The sequence below is a fragment of the Manis javanica genome, chromosome 7, assembly GCF_040802235.1.
Source record: "Manis javanica isolate MJ-LG chromosome 7, MJ_LKY, whole genome shotgun sequence".
Taxonomy (NCBI): Eukaryota; Metazoa; Chordata; class Mammalia; order Pholidota; family Manidae; genus Manis; species Manis javanica.
In genome coordinates, this window is record NC_133162.1 from 25,614,178 (window position 1) to 25,641,763 (window position 27,586).

Below are 27,586 nucleotides of genomic sequence, written 5' to 3' on the forward strand. Positions count from 1 at the left end.
CAGTTTGAGAGTGAATGCATAGGAATGCAGGCAGTCTATTACAAAGGTAGCCTGCAGAGAAACCATGCCAGTTTGTTTGTCTAAGCTACTGACAGTGGATTCTCTTTTTTCAACTCTCACCCAAGATTTTTCCAAATCTGTTTCCTTTTTTCAAACAAATGCTCAGTTTCTCAAGGTGCCTTTAGATTGAGGGTTGGGGAGATTACCTTTGATATTATGGCCCTTTAACAGATAAAGTATGTTGGTAGTTTAATCACTACTGAATCCAGGTACAAGGTGGGTCCATGGTTCCACCTAGGGCCAGCAATATAAGATAAACCAACCACCCTACACTAAGAAAGGCAAATTATGTCTAACACTTAATCCTCTAAAAATATCTTTGGTATTAATTTTCCAGGTTGATCTAGCCCTCAAAGACCAACTCAACCTGTTTTTATAAACCACAAAACTAAACTTTACCCTCTTTCTGATTAAACATGAGCAATTCCTGAACTTAAAAGCATCTTGAGGGTTTACTGGAAGTTTGAAAATCCCAAGGATTACAAATCACAGTTTTATATTTTCCCCTGAACTGTCGTTGATAATTTATAGAAGGTCATGTTCATGAGGTCCCAACCTAAGCCAGAGATGACATAAGAACTTCTCCCCAGATATCTGGCCCAAAAATGTTCAAGATAACCAAGAAAGAAAAAGAGTTTATGGCATTTACATAAGCTCTCTGACTCAAACACCTTGCTGGGACCTAGGCCACCTATCCGTCCCTATAACAGGTCCCTCACTCCTTAGGGAGAGGACAGGAAGATGTATTTTTTTCAGGATTGAAATGCCGGACAGCATATAGAGACAATAGCAGGCTGCTTTCAGTCAGTCTTTGCTCCTGAAATCTTCACTTTTACCACCTCCTCTTTGTTGGCCACCCTGGCCTGCCTGAGGTCAGATTTAGCCTTTACTTTCAGAAGACAAGCCAGGCACTTAAAGACAACATAACACGTGGGAAAATAGTTTACTGCGTGACTTCTCTAATATGATGCATGAATCCTGAGTGGAAGAGAAATGAGCTTCCCATCTTGGGTATTCCTGCTAAAGAGCCAGTTTAACTTGCTGCTAGGAGCTGCTACCACCACCCTTACAAGAATCCCATTCAACTACGCAGGACAACAACCTTAATTTGACTCAGACATTAGTAACAGCTACGTAGATTTTTTTTTATTAAGGTATCATTGATATACAATCTTACAAAGGTTTCACATGAGCAACATTGTAGTTACTACATTCACCCATATTATCAAGTCCATACCACCACCCCATTGCAGTCACTGTCCATCAGTGTAGTAAGATGCTATAGAATCACTACTTGTCTTCTCAGCTACATAGATTATTAAACATAATTACTATAAATAGATCATTTATTTTATCCTTAATAGCCCTGAGAAATAGTATTACTGTTCCCATTTTACAGGTAAGTAAACCAAGGCTCTAAGAAATTAAGTAACTTGCCCAAGGTCACACAGTAAATGGAAGAGAGAATTTAAACCCAGGTCTGTTCTGGACTTAAAAGTCCATGCTCTCAAACACTGCATTATGTTCTTAAATATTATACCATGCTGCTACAGGTTTTCTACTAGATATATTAACCGCATGAACTGAATGGCAAATAAAAATTTTAAAACTTAACTATCCTAAAATTGAAGTTTCTTCTGCTTCTTTCTTCCTCCTAACCAATGACTAAACACAGTTAGTTCATGGTTTTAGTTAGTACTGGCACACAGATTAGACATTAGGTTTGCCCAGGTTCCCTCCTAATCCAAGAGGAAGAGTGAGGCCCTTTAAACAAGGCCAACAGGACTAAATGAGGCCCACAGGGACTAGCCTCAAACATATACCAGATGCCTAAGGACAGACTGATCTGTCTTACTGAGAGCGTGGTTTGATATGTATCAACTCTAAAACCACTAGTTCTCTTCCTTCTAGATGAAATTGGCACATATTGAAAGGACAGCAATTAGGCTGTAACATACAGGCAAACCAGAGCTGCTGTGGTCCTTTATTCTGCCTTGTTTTCTGCATGCATTGTATGAGACCAAACCCAAACTTAGGCAGGCAATTTGAAAGCCCAAGAGAAATAAAAAATTTCTATTGCTATACTTTAAAACAGAACAAATGACCCCAGCTTTATGCAGTCATTACAACTGGAGCAACTTTTTCAATCCAAATACCTCTTGTAGTCTAGTAAAAAATTTCAGTGTTCAATGGCAGCAAGATTAGAAGACAATTGTAGGTTTATTATCAATTACGACCCTAACAGGTCTTTTCTAGAGGTCTTGAGGGGAAATAAAGGGAAATAAAAGAGGACTAAATTCTGAATTGACATCAGCAAAATCTTCAGATGATGGGAAAGACTGACAACAGCCAAAGCTTCTACAGAAGAATCAGAGAATCCCCAAAGAGTATCAATTATGGGACTGGTAAGCAACCTCTCTCTGTCCCATAAGTATACAGAATCCTACTTATTTACCTTTCTCCAACAGTAGGAAATGGTTTCTACAGCAGCATATCATAAATTCTTAGTGACACTAAGACTGAGGAATTTGCTTCAGCTGCCCTTTGTGTTAATGGACTCAAGAACTTGATAAGGGGACATTTCCCATTTTACAGATGGGGAAAACAAAGGCATCAAAAATGTAACCCATAAGGGCCAAAACAAGTACTCTAAACACTTGTCATTGCTGTCTCTAAAGACATGTCTGTTAGCTGGAAAATAAACAAAGTCGCTGGGAACAGCAGTACTCTGAGAAGACATGCATTTTTTTGTTCTGAAAGGTGCCCAGAGAACCTTCAAGACAGTTGAATCTGGAGGAGCAATCCTGACAGGATTGGTGAACAACTTCAGAAAACATGGGACAGAACCCAGGTTCAACCAACATCTGTTCCCCCAATATCCGTCTCTTTCTGTCTCTTGTTTTATCCCAACTGCACATAATACAAAAGCTTCATTATTCTGGTAAAGTTGCATTCCAGCTAGAGTGCACATTTAATATTTTTTACAGTCCACATGCCTCCTTGGGATGGATGGTCACTTTATAATGAAATACTTTATGCTCAATCAATTTACAAATAAAGAGTGTTCCACTACATGGCATTAAAAACAAACCCAAATTCAAAAGACTCAGAAGGAAACAAGGAACTAGAACCAGGATGATTGCTGGAAAAAAGGAGGAACCCAAGAGCGAATCTTTTGTAATTCCTTCTTTCCTAAAGAAGGTACAGTTCTAAAGAGAATCTGGTATATAAAAAAGCACTGATTGTAACATATGGTGTTAGAGCAATTAGACATCCATATACAAACAAAACCAGAAAAACAAAAAATGCTCAATCTAAAGCTCACACATCATACAAAAATTTACTCAAAATAAATCATAGATGGGAATGAAAAGCGTAAGTCTTTATACCTTTTAGAACAGGAAAAATTTTTGTGACCTGGTATTAGGCAAAGAGTACTTAGATATGATATACCAAAAGCACAATGCACAAAAGAAAAAAACACTAGACTTCATCAAAAGTAAAAATGTTTTTCTATGAGAGATACTTTTAAAGAGACTGAAAAGACAAGCTACAGACTGGGAGAAAATACTCGTAAATTATTCGTAAATAATTGTATTGCCAATAAAGGACTTGAATCTAGAATAGATAAAGAGGTCTGTAAACTCAACAGTAAGAAAACAAACAATTCAATTAAAACATGGACAAAAGATTTAGACACATCACCAAAAAGGATACATGGATGGCAAATAAGCACATGAAAAAGATGTTCGCTGTCACCAGCCATTAGGGAAATGCAAATTTAACCCATGTGGAGATAGATACCACTGCCTACCTACTAGAATGGTTTAAATAAAAATACTGAAAATACCAAGTAAGGAGAGGATGTGGAGAAACTAAAATTCTCATTGCTAGTGGGAATGCAAAGTGGTACAGAGACTCTGGAAATCGGTTTGGCGGTTTCTTACAAAGCTAAACATACCCTTTGACCTAGGAATCCTGCTCCTGGGTGTTTATCCTAGAGAAATGAAAACCAGTGTTCTCCACACAAAAACCTGTACACAAATATTTATAGCGGCTCTATTCATAATTGCCCAAACTGGGCCAAAATTTGGAGAAACCAAATGTCCTTCAACTAGTGAATGGATAAACAAACAGAGGTGTATATGTGCAATGGAATACTCCTCAGCAATGAAAAGAGAAAAAGCTGTTGATCTATGCGGTAGTTTAGTAGAGGAATCTCAAAGGTATCATACTGAGTGAAAGAAGCCAGTTTCAAAAGGTTACGCACTGTACGGTTCCATTTATATGACTTCCTTGATAAAACTATGGTGATGGAACATAGATCAGTGGTTGACAGGCATAGGGTGTGACTGCAGAGGGAAAACAGAGGGAGTTCCCTGGGCAATGAAACTGTTCTGTATCCTGATCGCCACTGTGGTGACAGGGATCTATGCATGTGTTAACATTTACAGACCTGCATGCTAAAAAAAAAGTCAATTTTACTACATGGTAATTTTTTTAAAAAAGGTATTGAAAGAATCTTAATATACAAATCTCAACCTAGCTTACACCAAGAACAGCATCCACATCATGCAGTCCAGTACCAGGCCCTGCCTTCCAAGACTGAGATTTGAAGATAGCCAGATTAGGTTTAAGGGAATGGCCACCTATGAAGGTGGACCTGAGTTAGAAAAGCCCTTTCTCTTCAAGAGTTTGTGGAAAGTCTAAACTAGCACAGAAAGTCTATTTCTTCTCTACCTGGGCTCTTCTAATTAAAATTAGAAAATCTTAATTGGAACCTATTCTTTAGAAATCTTCAGTTAATGCTGCCCTGTAAAGACAGATCACACTTTTATCAATTTCAACCCTGCTGAGCATGGTCAGATAAACTACTGCTTTGGTACATTAAGTTATTTGGTTTTGGAAGCCCACATTCTAACCTTCAATTTCTTACTTTAAACTTGGTCCCATTAAATTTAGTTTCCCAAGGCCTAGGTAAGATAAAGAAATTAAAAATTTTTAAAAAGGTATTATCAGGGAAAAACTCATCTCCCATAATATTTGACACACAGGATACCAAATTCTACCTGGCTAAAAGGCCCCTGGCAATACTTACGTCACTAAGGAAAGTGCTGATCTACTGCACACAGCTTCAAGGAGAAAAAGTGGGGTAAGAAGCAAGGGTGAAGAGGGAGTACACAGACTACCGTTCCATGCTTAAGAAACATTTGGGCCATCAAAGGCCCCTCTCCCACATGAAGATATTCATTTACCTGCTTCAAATGCATTGAGTCATGTATATACACTATTATGCAGCCATGTCCTGCAAAAGTCTCTAATCCAGCATCCATTAGATTAGGTCTGAATTCTGCTGGCTAAGTCCCAGCCTCTCAGGGCTGGCATGAAACAGGGAGGCTGGAGTAGGGTTTCAAACACCTGTTTCAGCTTTTTAAGTGTCCAATTCAGGCCACTGTGCTCTGGCAACAGGGATCCTGATGATGTGGGTTCTCTTCTACCAGATCCTCAATTTAAAAAGCCTAGCCCCTCAGGGGAGGGAAAGATAGACTGGGGGCTAGAGCCACTTTGCAGAACTGTTACTTATAAAATTGAAGACATATCTACGCTATGATCCAGCAGTTTAACTCTTAAGTATTTATCCAAGAGAAATTAAAACATTTGTTCACAGAAAGACTGATATATGAATGTTTATAGCAGTCTATTCATAATAGACAAAAACTGAAAAAATCCAAATGTCCTTCAATAAAAGAACAAAAATTCTCTTACAGTTTATCCATACAATTGAATACTATTAATAAAACAAAACAAATTTAAAAAACAAACAAAACTAGTGATACATGCAACATGGATGAATTGCAAAAACATGCTAAGTAAAAAGAAGCTAGATGTGAGAGTATACCCTGTATGACTCCATTTATGTGAAATACAAAAACAAAATTAATCTACGGTAATGTAATAAAACACAGAAAGTGGTTTTGTGTATGTGTGCAGGGGATAATTTAAAGGTGGCATGAGGAAATTTTCTGGAGTGATGAAATTGTTCTGTATCTTTTTTTATGGTGGTTACCTGGGTTTACAGAATTATCAAAATTTATTTAAGTGAGCACCTAAGGTCTTTACATTTTATTGTGTGTTAATTATATCTCAATTTAAAAAAAGAAAAGAGAGCTGGGGGCTTAGAGTTAGCCTCCCCTACTTGGCATTATTTGGGAGAATGAAGATATAGAATAGAAGAAATAAATTTGCTTCCCAACTCACCATTCTAGGAGCAGAGGCTCAACAGCCAGCTGAGCTGCCACCTCAGTGCCCCTTGGGCAACCTCTGGGGAAAGAAGAGATTTTCAGGTGGTAACTGATATACCCTCAGTGGGACCTGTTGCTCCCCAAAGGAACCACTGAAATGTCTTCAACATTGCTTACTGCCCATTGCTAAAATATCATCAGGTTTCCAATTTAGAAGAAAGTTCACATATAATAAAAGGTAGGCCTTCAGTACTTACAGCTCAGTCCTAAAAATTAAATCATAACCATAGTAATAGACAAATCAGAGCTCTAGTTTCAGAATGGCCACTGCTCTATCATGAGGCCTTACACAAGACATGACTTTCTCTAAGACATAGTTCTTTCTCTATAAAATGGAGATGACCTCTATGATTCATTTTAGTTTTATCACTGTATGATTTTATAATTTTAAAGTTCATGTGGCCTCCAGGATCAGATGTGAAAAGCCTTGTAATCCTTCTCAGCACTGTTATAGAAACTCATCCTTTAGCCTACTGAGGACCCATTGGGATTTTGACTATCATGTGAAATGATTTCTCCCCTCTAACATAAAGAGTTAGACTTAGGGAGAAAACAACACATCTAAGATGTGAGAGGCTGTTCCAACGTGGCACAAGATAAAAGAATAGATACCTCAAAATCCAGACTAGAGAAGAAAACAAACTTACATCAAGTGCCTAGTATGTGCAAGGCACACACTGTACTAGGCACCTTGCACACATCATTTCATTTAACCCTCAGAAGAACTCTGTAAGACAAGTTTTTATCTCTATTTTATAGATGAAAAATGGAGGTCCAAGTAGGTTGAATAACTGCCCAAGACTACCCAGAGATGGGATTTGAACCCAAGTCTACCCAATTCCATATAAATTGGAGATCCCAGATCTCCTAGGGGCCCTGTGAAATCCTAGAATTTTCTTGCAAATAATTCATTTCATGTATCTTGGGTAGTCCTTGGCACTTGCAGAAGAAAGGGTTAAACCTACAGTTAGGAAGGGGAAATTCCCTAAAAAATTGAAACACATGCTGTGGTTCTGACTAAATTTCACACCCGTTTTGTTGAGCAACATCCATAGTGTGTGAGAAAAGATTCCTTCCCCACTCCAGGCCCTATCCTTTATGCATTCTATCACCTGCTGCCTTCCTTCAGACTAAACTGACAGGGAGGAAGGGAGAAAGACTATACATCTTTGCTTGAAGCATATTTTAGCCAGTGGTTAGTAAACCCAGGGTAGGAAGAAGCACTATATGAAAAAAAGGAATAACACTTTGTCATTTCTATTTGGACCAACATAGGAAGAAACTCCTATGATTTAAACCATAAAGAGGGAAAGTATTGAAATGATTTCACTTATTTGTGGAGTATGAAACAAGGCAAAACGGATGGAACAAAATAGTAGTAGACTCATAGACACTGAGAAGGGACTAGCGGTTACCAAGGGGGAAGGGCTGGGGATTCAGGGGCACAATAATGTGCAATCACAATATAGGTTGATCACAGGGATGGTAGTACAGCACGGAGAATACAGATAATGATTCTGTAACATCTTACTACGTCGATGGACAGTGATCGCACTGGAGGGGGTGAGGACTAGATAATATGGGTAAAGGTTGAACCACTGAGTTGTATATCAATGATACTTTAACAAAAAATAATTTAAAAAAAGAGGGAAGGGGTTGGACTTACACTGGGGAGTCTAGAGGGAGGCTGTCCTTCCTGGAGAGTAGGCAGAATTCAGGAGAACAAGGCCAGATTATACCTTCCCCCTTGTCGATATTTCATGCTCAAGTGAACTCTGTATTTCTGTCCATCACAGTTATTCTGCACCCAGGAGAGTAAGTGGGAAAGTAGAAACATTACTTTTTTTCCCCTTTCTGCTACTCCCTTCAACCAGATTCCTGCTTCTAATATACTGAATATAACTACACTGAATATAGTTATTTGGTACTGCAAGTTGTCTGGATAAAAGAAGCTTGTGAAAACCTAAGAGTGTAGGGTAGTTACTTAGTATAAAAGAAGGAAGAAAAAGAAGATAAGAACAAAATGAACAAATACTATGATGATGATTAGTCTCCAAAGACAATTAATACAGTGGCACCCCTCACATGCCCCACATCCGACCGAGAGGTGGAACTTATGTCTGCTCCCTTTGAATCTGGTCTGTGACTGTTTTTACAGATACAATGTAGAGGAAGTGGCAATCTGGCACTACCACACCTGGGCATTAAAAAGGCTTTGAAGCTTCTATTTCTTTCATTTTAGGGATGTGAGCTCCCATGTACAAAGTCTGAGCTACCCTGTGGGAGAGAGAAGTCATGAGGAGAAGCCCTGGACACTGATGCATCATGTCCAAAGAAACCACATGGCACCAGAAATCCAAGTACAGCCATAGATGACTGCAATTGCAAGAAAGACCCTGAGTGAGACCATTAGAAGAATTGCCCAGCTGAGCCCAAGTCAACCTATGGAATTGTGAGATATAATAAAGTGGTGGTTCAGTAATCAAGACAATTTGGTACTGGCACAAGAACAGACCCACAGACCAGTGGAACAGAATAGAGAGTCCAGATATTAACCCAAGCATATATGGTCAATTAATTTACGATAAAGGAGCCATGGATATACAACGGGGAAATGATAGCCTCTTCAACAGCTGGTACTGGCAAAACTGGACAGCTACATGTAAGAGAATGAGACTGAATTACTGTTTAACTCCATACACAAAAATAAACTTGAAATGGATCAAAGAACTGAATGTAAATCATGAAACCATAAAACTCTTAAAAGAAAACATAGGCAAAACTCTCTTGAATATAAACATAAACAACTCATTCATCAACATATCTCCATGGGCAAGGGAAACAAAAGCAAAAATGAACAAGTGGGACTATATAAAACTAAAAAGCTTCTGCACAGCAAAGGACACCATCAGTAGAACAAAAAGGCATCCCTACAGTATGGGAGAATATGTTCATAAATGACATATCCAATAAGGGGTTGACATCCAAAATACACAGAGCTCACGCACCTCAACACACAAAAAGCAAATAATCCAATTAAAAAATGGGCAGAGAAGCTGAACAGACAGTTCTCCAAAGAAGAAATTCAGATGGCCAACAGGCAAATGAAAAGATGCTCCACATCACTAATCATGAGAGAAATGCAAATTAAAACCACAATGAGATATCACCTCACACCAGTTAGGATAGCCACCATCCAAAAGACAAACAACAAATGTTGGCAAGGTTGTGGAGAAAGGGGAACCCTCCTACACTGCTGGTGGGAATGTAAATTAGTTCAACCATTGTGGAAAGCAGTATGGAGGTTCCTCTAAAAGCTCAAAATAGAAATACCATTTGATCCAGGAATTCCACTTCTAGGAATTTACCCTAAGAATACAGCAGCCCAGTTTGAAAAAGACAGATGCACCCCTATGTTTATTGCAGCACTGTTTACAATAGCCAAGAAATGGAAGTGTCCATTAGTAGATGAATGGATGAAGAAGATGTGGTACACATACACAATGGAATATTATTCATCCATAAGAAGAAAACAAATCCTACCATTTGCAACAACATGGATGGAGCTAGAGGGTATTATGCTCAGTGAAATAAGCCAGGCGGAGAAAGACAAGTACCAAATGATTTCACTCATATGTGGAGTATAAAAACAAAGAAAAATCTGAAGGAACAAAACAGCAGAAGAAACCCAGAACCCAAGAATGGACCAACAGTTACCAAAGGGAAAGGGACTGGGGAGGATGGGTGGGAAGGGAGGGATAAGGGTGGGGGGAAGAAAGGGGGCCTTACGATTAGCATGTGTAATGTTGGGGGGGCACGGGGAAGGCTGTGCAACACAAAGAAGACAAGTAGTGACTCCACAGCATCTTACTACACTGATGGACAGTGACTGTAATGGGGACTTGATAATGAGGGGAATCTAGTAACTACAATGTTGCTCATGTAATTGTATATTAATACAAAAATAAATAAATAAATAAAATGGTGGTTGTTTTAAGCCACAAAGTTTTACAGTGGTTTGTTATGTAGCAATAAATAACTGAAACAGCTGGCTTGTGTTAACAATGAAACTAACAGTTCTTTTGTCTTGGGCATTAACAAACTATATTGCAGGAATATAGGAAAATCTACTTAGTTTTAGTTAAAATAAAAGAAACTTACAATGGGGGAAATCCCATTCTCATTAGCAATTGAAAATAAAAGTACCTAAGAATAAACTTAAGAAACTTAACGGCACATAAATGGGCGGAAAGAACAACCTACAAATTTTACTACACTCACAAAAGAAGTCTTGAATAAATGAAGAAGCTATAACATGTTCCTGGATAGGGAGGTCAAATATACTAAAAAGATGTCAATTATCCCCATATTAATTTAATGTTTTGAATCAATATCCCACGGAAATTTTTAAAAGAACTTGAGTCAGTGACTCTATACTTCATGTGAAAGAATACCAGATAGGATAGCCAGAATATTTTTAAAAACAACTAATGACAGGAAGTTTGCTGTATCATTTTAAAATGTATGACAAAACTATAAAGAATAAAGTTATACTACTAGCCAAAGAATAGGTAGAAGAATATATATATATATATATAACATATGATAAGCAAATATTCAATATATGACCCTGTAACACATGGCTAATTATTAGGGGGTAAAAGTTAAATTCCTACTTCACTTGACAAAATAAATTCTATTTAATTAAAGGAAGATACTAATTAATTCACTCAACAAATAGTTATGATCACCAACTCTGTGTCAGTCACTGGGCTAGATAACAGAAATATAGTGTGGAGCAAAGCAATGCAACCTTGCCCTCATGGAGTTTCTGTGTAGTGGAAAAGAGAGCCATTAGGCTGGGGCTCATACAAGTATTATGAATGAGAAGTGCAAGGTGCTAAGAGTGTTCAAGAGTTAAATATTTTCTGTAACACATGGTGTAGGGGGGATCATGGAGAAGACAGTGTAGCACAGAGAAGACAAGTAGTGACTCTGTGGCATCTTACTAAACTGAAGGACAGTGACTGCAATGGGGTATGGGAGGGGACTCGATAATATGGGTGAATGTAGTAACCACATTGTTTTTCATGCGAATCCTTCATAAGGGTGTATATCAATGATACCTTAATAAAAAATTTAAAAAATTAGAATTAGATAATAATATATATATGTGACATCATTCTATGTTGACAGATAATAACTACACTACTTGGGGTGAACATTTAATGCAGATTACTACTGAATCACTGTTGTATATATAATGTTGTATCTCAACTATACTTCAATTTTAAAAAGTTAAAAAACTGGAACATGTAACAGGTAGAATAAAGTGACCTGAGGTGAAGAGAAAGTAGTGAATGGGATTCATCCACATATTCTTTGCAAAAGAAAAGGAAATAAAAGCAGAGCTGAAAAGGCTGAATACCAAGTGCCTTTGGAGAGAAGCACCAACGAGAAACAAGCTCTGAAACGGAAGCACCGGGCAGAGGGTGAGAAAACAGAAGGACCAGATCAGAGAACAGAAAAAAATGGAAGGGGAATCACTGAAAAACTAATGTAAGATCTCCCAACATCAAATGACATGATTTTCTAGATCAAAAGGAAGCTCAACTGAGAACTTAGAACAATGAATAAAAAGAGACCCGCACCAAGTCCAGGTGTTTTTTAGAACACTGGGAACAAAGAGATTACAGAGCACTTACAATCAATATGGCAATCAGGCGACTCAAGATCAACAATGGAAATGAGAAGAAAAAGAAGCAAAGCCACCACATTCTAAACGAAAATAATTCCCAAGCTAGAATTTTACATCCTATCTAATCTTCAACTGAGTAGCCGTACAGAATAAAAAGTTTCAGATATGCAAGATCTAAAAAATTTATATCCCAGGTGTCCTTTCTTAGGAAACTTTGGAGGATTTTTTTTTTGTAAACCAAAAGAGAAAAGGACATGTGATTCAGCAAAAAGGAATCCAGAGAAAAGTGAAGTTTTCCATAATGACAGTTGTGCTTGACGCCTTAACAGCAGTCAATGCTGAATAGAAGAAGAGGACAGGAGGCTCTGAGAAGAAGGTCTCTAAGAAGAGATAAAAATGGAATAGAAGAGCTCTGTGTTTGATCGTATGGGAAAATAGTATTCAGAGTTTTAAAAACTTACTGTAGAACTTAAGAAGAAATAGTGATAGTAACAGAAAACTAAACATTTTTTTTAAAGAGAAATACTTGACTTGGTAGTGAATAACATGTAAGATTTTAGTAAGGTAAAGAATGAGTATCAGTTTAACCAATTGGAGATAAATATATTGGGAAGATGGAAGGAAGGAAAATGGGAAAACCAAGTACTGCAAAACTGTTATCGCTACACCTAGAGTAATTGTCAACAGATATGGCTTCAAATGTAAAAATCCTGCTTTTTTAAAAAAGATGGTACCAGAATACTATTTAGAAATATAAAAGTAAATACCTAAGCAAACAGCTAAGAGTTTAGGGAGGGAACCTTAAAAGGTTGGAGGGAGGGAAAGTAGCATTGATTATATGCCTTGCAGCACTATTTGATTTTTTAAAACCATGTATTACCTAAGTAGAAATAAAAATAATAAAAAGAACCTATTATAAAGAAAGCAGAGTAATAGGCAAAAAATACTGTACAAAGATTTTTATACCACATTGCTTATAATATTGAAAACTGGAAATAATCTAAATAACCAATGACAGGAAACTTTAAATTGAAACATTCATACAATGAATATCATTAGATCTTGTTTTTAAGAATGTGTAATGATATGGGAAAACATACATAATATATGATAAAAGAAAAAAGTGAGAGGCAAATATATATAGAATATGATCCCAATTTGGCTAAAGGGTGCTATTTGTGTGTGCATATGCATAAAAAAAGATAAAATAATAGTTATTTCTAGGTGATTGGACTGTGTATGACTTTTATTTCCATCTCTTTATACTATTCTGTAGTTTCTAGAATTTTCTACATGGAATATTCTTATTAGATAATTATGAATGTTATTTTTAATATTTTTAAAAAGCTAGTTGGAAAAAAGGGAGAATTAGGCAGCCTAAATCAGTCTGATGGAATATGATCACTAAGTTTTAGTAAAATTGTCACTTACCAAAACCTAATATGAATATTGATTTTGTTATTCATGAACAGCTAAAAATGATTTTTCTACTGTAATATTCTCTCCATTTTTAGAAAATTAAAAATAATCATAAAAACTTGGCACAAGATCACTGAAGCAATAGTGGCCTTTCTAGAATCAAATACCTCATCCTCTCCTTCAAAAAATAATATTTTATACCCCCCTTGGGCCTGGCCCTATGCTAGACTTTGGAGATATAAAGATGAATAATCCACAGTCCTTGTTTACAGACTACAGACTACACTAGCTTGTATGACCATGGTCAAACTTCACATTTTTGGGGTCTTAATTTATTAATTTTTCTGTCTATCCATCTAAAAGGATAGAAACTGGAAATGCCTACCTAGGTATGAAATAATGACCATGATTTCTAATTGTCAGGCATGCCAAGTGTTCCTACTTGTTACCTGGGGCAGTTTTAATCTGTAGCTCACACAGGACCTACATGGTTGTTGTTCCTAATGCTTGTGGAATAGTCACTAGTACTGGGATTAGAAAGAATATGAAGGAACGAGAAGGGGAAGAGGACAACTGAAATTACCAAGAAATGTAAGCAGGCCACGTCCTCACCTAAACTATACTCAGTCAAAAACAAGAGAGGTAGAGCCTAAACATAGAGATTTGAGCTTAGAGGATGAGCTAAACATAGAGGTAAATGTCAAGAGACTACTGGCCTCATTTGGATATGAATTGGTATGCCACTTTAAAATAAAGTGGATAAAGAATGACAAAGAAAACTGAGTACAAGCAATGAAGAGGATTACCGCTGCCCACCTAGCAGTAAAACTGGCAAGTACTACTGCCACCAAGATGTGTCAAGATCCCTATTCTGGGTTAGTTCTTATCCATTGGTTCAAGGTACACAAGGTCACTGTTTTGATGGCAGTAACAAAACCACGATCTTCCCGAGTTTAGGCCTGGCTTTCTTACTACTCACTTTCTCAATTTCAGCAAAGATAACTATCCTTGATTTCCTGCTACCAGAATTAATCTCTTTCTTCTTGGTATTTCTAAAGTGCTGTTGTTTACTTTAACATATTCTGGTTTATGGAATATATGGAATACTAATTGTAGTCTGTAAACTCATGGAAAGCAGAGAGGAACAAGGCTTCTTTGCTTTGTGTTAAATACCATGTATAATTGAGGGCCTATCATAAACATAGTATGCTCAACCAATGCTTCTGATTTCATTGAAAAGTATCAGAGAGAAATCTAAAAGAAATCCACACCCCTGTTTTCCTATCAAAGATTTCTTTTCATTTCCAGGAAAAAATTAGTAAAAAGTAGTATTTACAAGGGATAGGGCAGCACCTGAACAGAAGGTCCCCCCATATGTGACCAGTAGTCGCTGGCCAAGAGTGAGAGTCTAGAGAAGTAACATCTTGGAAAACAGCCTGCCAATGGTGATGGAAAGCAGCCTAAAATTTGAGGTGGTTGTACTGGTGGGGGGGAGATGAAGGAGAGGCCATTTTGTGCTCTTTGGGGAAAATGTTAATGAGAGGTTTCACAAATGTCAGACTTGCCTGATTAAACGAAGCAGTAGGTAGATGTTTCTCATATTAATGCCATCTCTGCTAAAAGAGCAAAGAGGGGGAAGAAAAGGAGGTTTGAGGAAGGAAAATGACAAACCTCAATTATTTACAAAAGAAATTATGCTTCTGTAAGCTAGGGCAAGGATATCAAAGAAGAGAACTGTTACCTGGCCAGCTTGGCTGCTTTACCTCCTTGCCCCTTTCAAAAAGAAAAATTTAAGCCCCAAAGCCAGGAGAGGAGATAGACGAGTGTGCCTGGTCCACTGCCTAGTGTCTACTGATTAAAGAACTCAAAGAATCTAAACAAGTGAAGTCACAGCAAGTTCTGTTTGAATAGTTACTCTTAAAACTCAAAGAAAGAAAAAGTATAGCAGGAAATTATTCAAATAATTGATATGTTTAAGGGATTTCTTCCTCCTTACTTTGCACCTGTACCTTACAAGTTTTTATAGTTTCTGCCATTTAAATTAAAGGCTAGGGGTGGGCAAATGCTGTTGATTAGAGAGCTCAGCCTCCTTTCACTTTTGTTTCTCTTCAGCCAGGCCTGCAATTGTGTCCCAATCAACCAGCATTAATACAGATACACAGAGGTATTTATTTGCTGCTGATTCTGCCTGGCTGTATTCAGACTCTATCTCCATGTGTATTTAATAAATCACACTAGTTAGGTGGACAGGATTAGTTCCAAGGCACCTAATGACTATATCATGAACTGCAGCATTAAAGGGATTAATATTAATCTGAGCTGTTGGAGTTCAGTGGGAAAGGCCAGTCTGTTCTCCAACAGGAGCTCTCCAGCGGGCAAGAAATCCTCAACAAGACCAGGAAGATTAATGAGGGCTTCTACATTCTGCCTGCAAATCTTCACCTACCAGGGTGTGGGGTAGAGAATCCCAGCCCAGACGAGCTCATAAATAACCCACAATATCACAAGTATTTGGGGCAGCTGAGCACCAGCAAGGTAGGGCCAGCCAGCCCTCTCCATCTTCTCTTCCTGTAACCCACACCACCGAGATGGCACAAGAATTTTACAGGCCTACACAGCAGCCGGTTTTGTTTTCTTTCACATAAGGGCCCACACCTCATAAATCACTTTCTTATTTCAGGAAAAGAAGAGTACTAAGTACAGTTTGGATTTGTGTGCACTCAGAAGAACACGAAGCTTCATGTTGTAGTATCTCTTCCTGGAAGTTGGGAAAATAATCCAGCCTCCACAATAAAAGGATCCTGCTTTCTAGTCATGAAATCCTTCCTTTGCCCAGTGGCACAATTTCTATCTGTTAGCACCCACAGTATGCTACTCTTGCAGAGGTCTCTGGAGAGCACATTCGGAACTACTTTCTTGGTTCTGCCAAAGTGAGCACTTGCTAGGAAGAACTATATTCACAAGATGCCAAAGGAACCAGCATTTCCTTGCACGATGGCCCTAATTTAACCATTAGGATGAGCCTAGTCACACCTCAGATATCCACAGGACAAGGAACATCTTTGCTTTGATTGGCTTAGAAAGCAAACTAATGATGCCCATGTGAGATGCAGAGAAAGCAATAGGCCACAATTAAACTCAATTCACTTGAAACTTGTTTATTCCTCAACGACTCTCTATAGGCATTTGAAAAAAATCACCTGGAGTAGAGTTGATTCTGTTAGGGAAATTAAAACAGCTGTTTCTACCTTGGAGCATCACAGTTTCATAGTTTGGAAACACCAAAAAATGGACTTACTCACTAAAGACTCTTTAAACTGCAAGCACAATAGTGGATCAGTCACCAAGACATCTTTGTAATGGATGAGACTGCCCACTAGAATAGGTAGGCCCCTACCAACAAAGGTTACTGAAAGCTAACTTCAATAAAATCTGTATTTCAATAGCATCAAAATATAAGTGAATGGAGGGCCTAGTCCCAGGTTATCTGAAGTTTATAAATTGTTGCTAGCAACCTAAGCATAGACCTGTTGTTGCTGCAGCTGAGAAGGCAAGAGACCCATTAAGTGCATTATGCCTCAACCCCACAGCAGTGTAGGGGCAGGGAGAGACTGAACATTTTCTAAATTTATAAACACTCCACCATATGTATAGGAGGGATGTCTAAAAGTGGGGCCCACTCAAGTTCTTTTTTAAATAAACAAAGAGCTGAGGGTTGTTAAGGATGGATCTCAACTTTCTAGTTAAGATGGAAGAGAAGAAAACTCCTTCGTTGACAGGGAAAATGTAAACTCTCAGTTCCACTGAAGTAGTTCAACTTTGGGAAAATTCATAGGGTACAGGAGTGGTTGCTTCTAGAGCCAACAAAGGCAGTCCACTTGAGTAGGAACAGAAGAAAATTAGGCCATAACCACAATTCATGTCTTCCTGACAGCCAGGCTGGTTAGCATAAAGTTCTCAAAGGATTGATAGGGCTTTCTTACCACCCTTACCAAACCAAAGTTCATAAGCTCCCATCAGACATCCACGCCCTGTTCTCCACTAGACAGATACACAGGAATAGCAGCAGAAGACCATCCTGGAGGAAAAGATGGGCACGTGCAGCAACTTTTCTTGATAGTTGCAAAAAGCTCAATTCTCTCTCTTCACCCACATTCCCTGTACCATTTCTTCACCTTCCCACCCCGTGCAGCCTCTCCCCTGGTCCTAAAAAATTAACCATCCTACATATAAAGTTCAAAGCCCTTTCTTCATAGTTGAGTCAGCCCAACTTAAGGTTCAAGCCAGTGGCCTCAGGACAGGTAAAAACATTAATGAGAACTGTTACTGTGTTAAGACCATGTGTATGCATGACAGCAATCTGCTTAGAGTTTCCGCCCCAAGAAAGAATGACTGCAAGTATTTGTAGTACTTAATGCCAGACATTCCTGTCCTCCTAAACAACTAAATTCTCAAACCATCAGAGGGAAGATGCTCCCCAGACATAAGGAACCTGTGTTACATAAGTCTATGAGAAGGGGACTTCTTTCTGTAAGCAGCAGTGAACTCTCTTTCCTCAAAGCACTTTCTAAAGGAGAGCACCCTGCACACTGCTGATTGCCCAGGCCATCATGTACACAGGAACAGGGCCATCCAGCAGGATGCATCAGGCTCCAGGAATGCTGAAGTCTACATATTTGCCATTCAACACCAAAATGGCTTTTCAAGTTCAATCAGCTATAAATGTTGCTTTGTTTTAATTTTCCACTGAACTTCCTGGAACCTATTATCCAACTGTCAGGGATGTATATTTAGCAAGAGAAACATGGCTTCTTTGCCACTGCCCCACTGCTCATGTCACCTCTAATAAATAGAAAATCAGCCCCTTCCTCAATCCCTGTGGCTTGGGGCTGGTAACAGTTTTGGGTATAGAGGCCACAAACTGGCCAACCCCGCCCCCCATAGTTACCTGCAAACCCCAAATCTCTCCTAGCTTAATGCTGCTGCAACGTTTTCTGAGAGTCCCAGGAAGAACCCCAGTGCTTGTCCTCAACAGGATATAAGCATACAAACATGCATGCTTCTATTTTAGGGGATGCCAGTAGTAGGAGCGACTTAACAGAGACCAGAAATATAACATAGATTAATAGGAATCTCAGCCAATACAAGCATAACAGATTCTAAAATATTCAATGCCAACATGACATATTACATTTAAAAGGAAAGATGTGAAAAATCAAAATCAGGATTAAGAATAAGGGCAAATATGGGTAAAGGTAGTAAACACATTGTTTCTTCATGTGAAACCTTCATAAGAGTGTATATCAATAATATCTTAATAAAAAAAAATAAGCAGAGCAGACAGATGATTTCAACTTAATTTCAGGAAGCAAGTTTGAAAATATAACCTCCTCTTGGTCAATAGAACATGAGAAACAAATTTTCTCATTCTGTCGAGATGCTTTTGCCTCTTTGAGCTACTGACACTTTTTACTCTGACATCAAATGGTAAGAATGGACTACACTTGAATGAGAAACATGTGTATGTCTCCACTTTTTCAACTCACCACTTCTACCAACTACAAATCCACCTAAATCCCATAACTATCCACATGGTCTCCTTCTAGTTCCACAGTATTCAATATAGCAATTTAAGCCCAACAGAAAGATGAGGCCTAGATATAAAATACAGGTAGGTCATATTTTCCTTAATTATATAAACATAAACTAAGAATCATAAAATACGATTTTTTTCTGTGATCCAGAAACAGAATAAATTAAACTACAATTGAAGGCAATTTCTAAGATTAACTCAGCATCACTAAATTAGCTGCTGGTTAAAGCTTTATGACAGCAGATCTGGAATAGGGAGAAAAATTCAAGAGAACATTTATATCTGGCCTTTCATTCCACAACTAATAATTAATCAAGTTCTAGATCCACAAACAAGAACACATAAAAATCATAACTAGAAAGATGAAAAGTTCTCCTCTGCCTCCAAAAAAAAAAGCAGCTTAATCTGAACAAACAGTGCACAAGAGCTGCTTATCAGCCATGGAAGGTTGGCAAGCAATATCTTACTTACAAATGAGGAGAGTGAGGCAAAGCTAAGAAAAGCCACAAACTGAGCTACCTGAAGAGAAAGAGCAAGCTTCACATTTACAATATCTGAAGCCTGACTCTGACAAGGGAAACACCAGTATTATCAAGGGAAATAGTACACCTCCTCTTGCCATTTCATTTAGGTAACCTTACACTCATTTCCCCAAAGTCCATCTTATTAGCAATGATGAGCAAAACATATATACCCTTGTATGCAAAGGTTTAACATTCATTATTTCAATTATTTAAGAGTGACTCTAAAGATCCAATACAAATGGTAATTAATAACTTTTCTGAGACAAAAGTTTGAATCCTGCTCTAAAGCTAATTTGTAACAATAAGTTATTTAGCTAGTAAGTGAGCCTGGCTGATTACTCTTCATCTGCAAGTTTAAGCCCTCTCCTTTCTGGGAAAGTTTAAGTACAAACCATAATTAAGTTTACAGCTCAATGATTTTTCACAAACTTAACCACCTAAGTAATCAGCAACCCAGATCAAGACACAGAACATTATCAGGACCCAGAAGTCCATATCATCACTTCTTAAGTTACAACCCCTCCCAAGGTAACCATTATTTTGACTTCTAATACTACTACTTACTTGCTTTATATAATCAATGCAAAGCATTTAATATATAAATGGTATCAAGTAGTACAGACTCTGTGTTTGGCTTCTTTTGCTCAATATTACATTGGAGAAACTCATCTGTGTTATAAAATGTTGTAGTTCATTATTCTCCTTGCTGTATAGTATTCCAGTGTGAAAATATACCACGCTTTACATATCCATTTTATTTTTGGTGGACATTTGCATAGTTTTTCCCTTTTTTACCTTCTTTGGACAGCGCTTCTATAAACATTCTTATACACATCTTTTGGTGAATATATGTATGAATTCCAATTGAGCATATCCCTATAATATGGAATTGCTGGCTCACAGTGTATGGGTGTATCAGCTCATTTCAGTCATTCTGCTCTACATGTAGTAGTATTCCACTGTGGCTTTGAATTTTTCTACTGACTAATGAAGTTGAGCACCTTGTCTTACATTTACTATCAGATATCCTCTTCGGTGAGGTGTCTGTCTACTCAAGTCTTTTGCCCATTTTTCTGTTGGACAATCAGCCTTTTTCTTACTGATGCAAGTTCTTAGATGTTATTTATCAAGTTTGGTGATTTGTGACTATGGCTAGAAATATTCTTCTCAAAAATCAGTTTATTATATTTCACGCATGTCTCTATCATGCTTAGATAAAACTCAACTCCAACTAAGTTCATATTCTGACTTTTAACCAGCAGTTCCAATCCCTGATTCTATCATCCTTAAGTCCTTTGCATCTAAGAATAACAGAAAGCCCTAAAGTGCCAAGTCCCAATAAGAGTTGCAAATCATCTTCCCAACATAACAGGGACAAAGTGAGGGGAAAGAGGAAGAGAGAAAGCAATATTTTTCCTGGGATGAAAGCCCCTAGGCCCTACACCACACAGGCTGATGAGTAAATGGAAATTCTAGATAGCCTCTGAATAGAATCCTTTTCCACCTTTCAAATAATTTACAGCTTAGTGTCAGCTAAACTTAGTAACTTCTTCCATTTGCCCAGGGCAAGGAGGTTCTTGGCGGGTTTTCCATGGTCATTACAGGCCTTCTCATAGATCCCTGAAATACGATGTGGCCATCAAAATGTCAGCACTTACCTGCTGCCCACACTCTGGACACAGGGTCCAGCCCTCAAGTCAGAGACTGATTAACACAAGGAAGCAAGACTAGCTTCAGATCTGACTCAAGAACAAACACCTGGCAGTTCCCATGTACCTGACAATATAACCTAATAAGGATAATTAATGATGGCCAAATCCTTGACCACATCAGAACTATATGAACTGACAGTCCCTCCAGAGTAATCACACAAGGGTAGAAGAAGCAGTATTAATGAACAGTAGCATCCAAGTAGTGAAAAAGCAGTAATTCTAGTGATGAAAACTCCCATGCTCAGAAACCTTCAATGATTTCCCACTCCTAAGTGAATTAAGGAGAACAGAATTTTAGAACTGTAAGGAAATAAGCACTCATCCAGCCCATTTCCCATTGTGTGTGTGTGCGTGTGTGTGTGTGTGTGTGTGTGTGTGTGTGTGTGTGTGTGTGTGTGGTCTCTTTTCACTATACATAGTGGCCTTCCCCAGTTGACAGTTGAGGCTCTCCATACCATGAATCCAATCTACCTACTGCCCTTCTCTCCCACTGTTTTCCTTGCTCTTCCCCAAACCCTGGATTATCCTACCTCCATCCTTTTGGCAGGAATGCTCTTCTTCTAGTCTTTATCTGCCCAGAACAGTACTTGATGCTCATTAAATGTGATTATCTCTGTATGCCACAAAGCACCCAAAAGTATCTGGCTACAGAAGATATTCAATAAAAATTTATTGAAATGACTCTTCAGTAGAGAAACATAGTTAAAAGGACTTTGACTTCTATAGATAAGAGAGAGATATTATGCAGAATTAAAAGTGGAATGGTGTTTCTTAATACTATTTCACTTCAGAGACCAAGTTTAAAGCTAATACTCTCTCAGGCATCTAGAACCAGGAATGCCAATTTATAGAGAAAAGAAAGTCTTAACACCAGAGTTGGAAATTAGAAGGAAACTAGGGATCACAGGATAGGCTCCATCATTTTATAGGTAAAAAAAAATGAAGCACAAGAAAGACAGTTACTTGACCAAGTTCACAGAGATTTAGACTTTAATAGCTCACTTAAGAGATTCTGATTAAGATATGGATCTTTAGCAAAACCTAAAGTTTCTGTGATATGACTGCCCTTGCACTGTTCACCATGTAAGAACTTATTCACTATGTGAGACCTTGTTCACCATGTAAGAACTTGTTTGTTATGCTTCAGAAGATTGGAGACTGTTGAGAATTAGGCTTGGGGTTGATTAATGACTGTGCATTGAGTCCCCTATACAGAATTTTATTGTTGTTAACAACCATTTATCAATAAATCTGAGAGATGCCCTCTCAAAAAAAAAAAAAGATATGGATCTTTTCTCTAGAAAACAATTCTGCATATAATTTCAAGAGATCTGTTAATCTCCTGAATCCCATTCCTAGACACTAGATCAAAATGCCTCATCTTAATCCTTTCTGAATTGATCATTTGTATAAAATTTTATAAATTTACTTAAAACCAAACAAGAAAGGAGGGCGGAGCCAAGATGGCGGCGTGAATAGAGCAGTGGAAATCTCCTCCCAAAAACACATAGAGCTATGAAAATATAACAAACAAAACTCTTCCTAATATAGAGACCAGAGGACACAGGACAACATCCAGACCACATCCACAAATGCAAGAACCCAGCACCTTGCGAAGGGGGTGCTTTTCGGAAGCCTTAAAGGGACAGGGACCCCGTTGCTAGGGAGGCAGGGCGGCGGGACCGGTGAGCGGTGCCTGGGACCGGCGCCTGAGGACAAAGATCGCGCGTTTTTCCCTATGGGACCGGTGGGCGGGTGCCTGAGACCGGCGCCTGAGGACGGAGGAAACCGCGCGTTTTCCCCCTTTTTTTTCTTTTTCTCTTTTTGGCAAGTGCTTTTTGGAAGCCTTAAAGGGATAGGGACCCCATTGCTAGGGAGGCAGGGCGGCGGGACCAGTGAGGGGGTGCCTGGGACCGGCGCCTGAGGACAAAGATTACCGCGTGTTTTTCCCTACGGGACCGGTGGGCAGGTGCCTGAGACCAGCACCTGAGGACGGAGGAAACCGCACGCTTTTCCCCTTTTTTTTTTTCACTTTTTCGGGAGTGCTTTTTGGAAGCCTTAAAGGGACAGGGACCCCAGTGCTAGGGAGGCAGGGCAGCGGGACTGGTGAGCGGGTGCCTGGGACCGGCGCCTGAGGACAAAGACTATCCTGTGTTTTTCCCTACGGGACCAGAGGGCGGGCGCATGAGACCGGCGCCTGAGGACGGAGGAAATCGCACGTTTTCCCCCTTTTTTTTTCTCTTTCTGGCGAGTGCTTTTTGGAAGCCTTAAAGGGACAGGGACCCTGGTGCTAGGGAGGCAGAGCAGCAGGACCGGTGAGCGGGTGCCTGGGACCAGGGCCTGAGGACAAAGAATATCGCGCGTTTTTCCCTGTGGGACCGGTGGGCGGGTGCTTTTTGGAAGCCTTGAAGGGACAGGGACCCCGGTGCTAGGGAGGCAGGGCAGCAGGACCAGTGAGCGGGTGCCTGGGACCGGAGCCTGAGGAAAAAAAATAAATAAAATCGCGTGTTTTTTCCCTTTTTTTTTTTTTTTTTTTCCTGTTCCCTCTCTCATTGCTGCTGATGTTGTTTTGGTTTGGAGAGTGCTTTTTGGAAGTCTTAAAGGGGCAGGACAGGACACTTAGACCAGAGGCAGGGAATCTGGGAATCTCTGGGCACTCTAACCCCCTGGGCAAAAGGGAGCACAGAGGCCCCTTACAGAGATAAATAGCCTCACAGCTGCTCCCCCTCCAACGGGGCTCCACCACTTTGGAGGGGCAGCCCCAGCCAGGCCACGCCCACAGCAACAGCGGAGATAAACTCCATAGCAAACGGGCAGGTAGCAGAAGCCCTGTCTGTGCACAGCTGACAAGCATAAGCCACTAGAGGTCGCTATTCTCCCAGGAGAGGAAGGCCACAAACCAACAAGAAGGGAAGCTCTTCCAGCGGTCACTCGTACCAGGTCTGCAAACTATCTCTATCACCATGGAAAGGCAAAACTACAGGCAGACAAAGATCACAGAGACAACACCTGAGAAGGAGACAGACCTAACAAGTCCTCCTGAAAAAAAATTCAAAATAAAAATCATGAACATGTTGACAGAGATGCAGAGAAAAATGCAAGAGCAATGGGATGAAGTCCGGAGGGAGATCACAGATGTCAGGAAGGAGAACACAGAAGTGAAACAATCCCTGGAAGGATTTATAAGCAGAATGGATAAGATGCAAGAGGCCATTGAAGGAATAGAAGCCAGAGAGCAGGAATGTATAGAAGCTGACATAGAGAGAGATAAAAGGATCTCCAGGAATGAAACAACACTAAGAGAACTATGTGACCAAACCAAAAGGAATAATATTCGTATTATAGGGGTACCAGAAGAAGAAGAAAGAGGAAAAGGGATAGCAAGTCTCTTTGAAGAAATAATTGCTGAAAACTTCCCCAAACTGGGGGAGGAAATAATCGAACAGACCATGGAATTACACAGAACCCCCAACAGAAAGGATCCAAGGAGGACAACACCAAGACACATAGTAATTAAAATGGCAAGGATCAAGGACAAGGAAAGAGTTTTAAAGGCAGCTAGAGAGAAAAAGGTCACCTATAAAGGAAAACCCATCACGCTAACATCAGACTTCTCAACAGAAACCCTACAGGCCAGAAGAGAATGGCATGATATACTTAATGCAATGAAACAGAAGGGCCTTGAACCAAGGATACTGTATCCAGCACGACTATCATTTAAATACGATGGCGGGATTAAACAATTCCCAGACAAGCAAAAGCTGAGGGATTTTGCTTCGCACAAACCACCTCTACAGGGCATCCTACAGGGACTGCTCTAGATGGGAGCACTCCTAAAAAGAGCACAGAACAAAACACACAACATATGAAGAATGGAGGAGGAGGAATAAGAAGGGAGAGAAGAAAAGAATCTCCAGACAGTGTATATAACAGCTCAATAAGCGAGCTAAGTTAGGCAGTAAGATAATAAAGAAGCTAACCTTGAACCTTTGGTAACCACGAATCTAAAGCCTGCAATGGCAGTAAGTACATATCTCTCAATAGTCACCCTAAACGTAAATGGACTTAATGCACCAATCAAAAGACACAGAGTAATAGAATGGATAAAAAAGCAAGACCCATCTATATGCTGCTTACAAGAAACTCACCTCAAACCCAAAGACAAGCATACACTAAAAGCCAAGGGATGCAAAAATATATTTCAGGCAAACAACAGTGAGAAGAAAGCAGGGGTTGCAGTACTAATATCAGACAAAATAGACTTCAAAACAAAGAAAGTAAAAAGAGATAAAGAAGGATACTACATAATGATAAAGGGCTCAGTCCAACAAGAGGATATAACCATTCTAAATATATATGCACCCAATACAGGAGCACCAGCATATGTGAAGCAAATACTAACAGAACTAAAGAGGGAAATAGACTGCAATGCATTCATTTTAGGAGACTTCAACACACCACTGACCCCAAAGGATAGATCCACTGGGCAGAAAATAAGTAAGGACACACAGGCACTGAACAACACACTAGAACAGATGGACCTAATAGACATCTATAGAACTCTACATCCAAAAGCAACAGGATATACATTCTTCTCAAGTGCACATGGAACATTCTCCAGAATAGACCACATACTAGCTCACAAAAAGAGCCTCAGTAAATTCCAAAATATTGAAATTCTACCAACCAATTTTTCAGACCACAAAGGTATAAAACTAGAAATAAATTCTACAAAGAAAACAAAAAGGCTCACAAACACATGGAGGCTTAACAACATGCTACTAAATAATCAATGAATCAATGAACAAATCAAAATAGAGATCAAGGAATATATAGAAACAAATGACAACAACAACACTAAGCCCCAACTTCTGTGGGACGCAGCGAAAGCAGTCTTAAGAGGAAAGTATATAGCGATCCAGGCACACTTGAAGAAGGAAGAACAATCCCAAATGAATAGTCTAACATCACAATTATCAAAACTGGAAAAAGAAGAACAAATGAGGCCTAAAGTCAGCAGAAGGAGGGACATAATAAAGATCAGAGAAGAAATAAACAAAATTGAGAATAAAACAATAGCAAAAATCAACGAAACCAAGAGCTGGTTCTTTGAGAGAATAAACAAAATAGATAAGCCTCTAGCCCAACTTATTAAGAGAAAATGAGAATGAATACAAATCAACATAATCAGAAATGAGAATGGAAAAATTACGACAGACTCCACAGAAATACAAAGAATTATTAAAGACTACTGTGAAAACCTATATGCCAACAAGCCGGAAAACCTAGAAGAAATGGACAACTTCCTAGAAAAATACAACCTCCCAAGACTGACCAAGGAAGAAACACAAAAGTTAAACAAACCAATTACGAGCAAAGAAATTGAAACGGTAATCAAAAAACTACCCAAGAACAAAACCCCGGGGACGGACGGATTTACCTCGGAATTTTATCAGACACACAGAGAAGACATAATACCCATTCTCCTTAAAGTGTTCCAAAAAATAGAAGAAGAGGGAATACTCCCAAACTCATTCTATGAAGCCAACATCACCCTAATACCAAAACCAGGCAAAGACCCCACCAAAAAAGAAAATTACAGACCAATATCCCTGATGAATGTAGATGCAAAAGTACTCAATAAAATATTAGCAAACAGAATTCAACAGTGTATCAAAAGGATCATACACCATGACCAAGTGGGATTCATCCCAGGGATGCAAGGATGGTACAACATTCGAAAATCCATCAACATCATCCACCACATCAACAAAAAGAAGACAAAAGCCACATGATCATCTCCATAGATGCTGAAAAAGCATTTGACAAAATTCAACATCCATTCATGATAAAAACTCTCAGCAAAATGGGAATAGAGGGCAAGTACCTCAACATAATAAAGGCCATATATGATAAACCCACAGCCAGCATTATACTGAACAGCGAGAAGCTGAAAGCATTTCCTCTGAGATCGGGAACCAGACAGGGATGCCCACTCTCCCCACTGTTATTTAACATAGTACTGGAGGTCCTAGCCACGGCAATCAGACAAAACAAAGAAATACAAGGAATCCAGATTGGTAAAGAAGAAGTTAAACTGTCACTATTTGCAGATGATATGATACTGTACATAAAAAACCCTAAAGACTCCACTCCAAAACTACTAGAACTGATATCAGAATACAGCAAAGTTGCAGGATACAAAATTAACACACAGAAATCTGTAGCTTTCCTATACACTAACAATGAATCAATAGAAAGAGAAATCAGGAAAACAA

General features: G+C 39.0%; 1 protein-coding gene across 8 annotated transcripts in view; it reads right to left on the bottom strand.

Annotated features, from left to right (window-relative positions):
* Positions 1-27,586, bottom strand: part of GBF1 (golgi brefeldin A resistant guanine nucleotide exchange factor 1) — a 128,829-nt gene that overhangs the window by 46,457 nt on the left and 54,786 nt on the right. The window contains exon 2 of one of the 8 annotated variants that reach the window (XM_017673945.3): positions 6,319-6,381. The exons of the other annotated variants lie outside the window; for them this stretch is intronic. The gene's annotated coding sequence lies outside the window, so the exon portion shown is untranslated. The remainder of the gene's footprint in view (positions 1-6,318; positions 6,382-27,586) is intronic. 8 annotated transcript variants of the gene reach the window in all.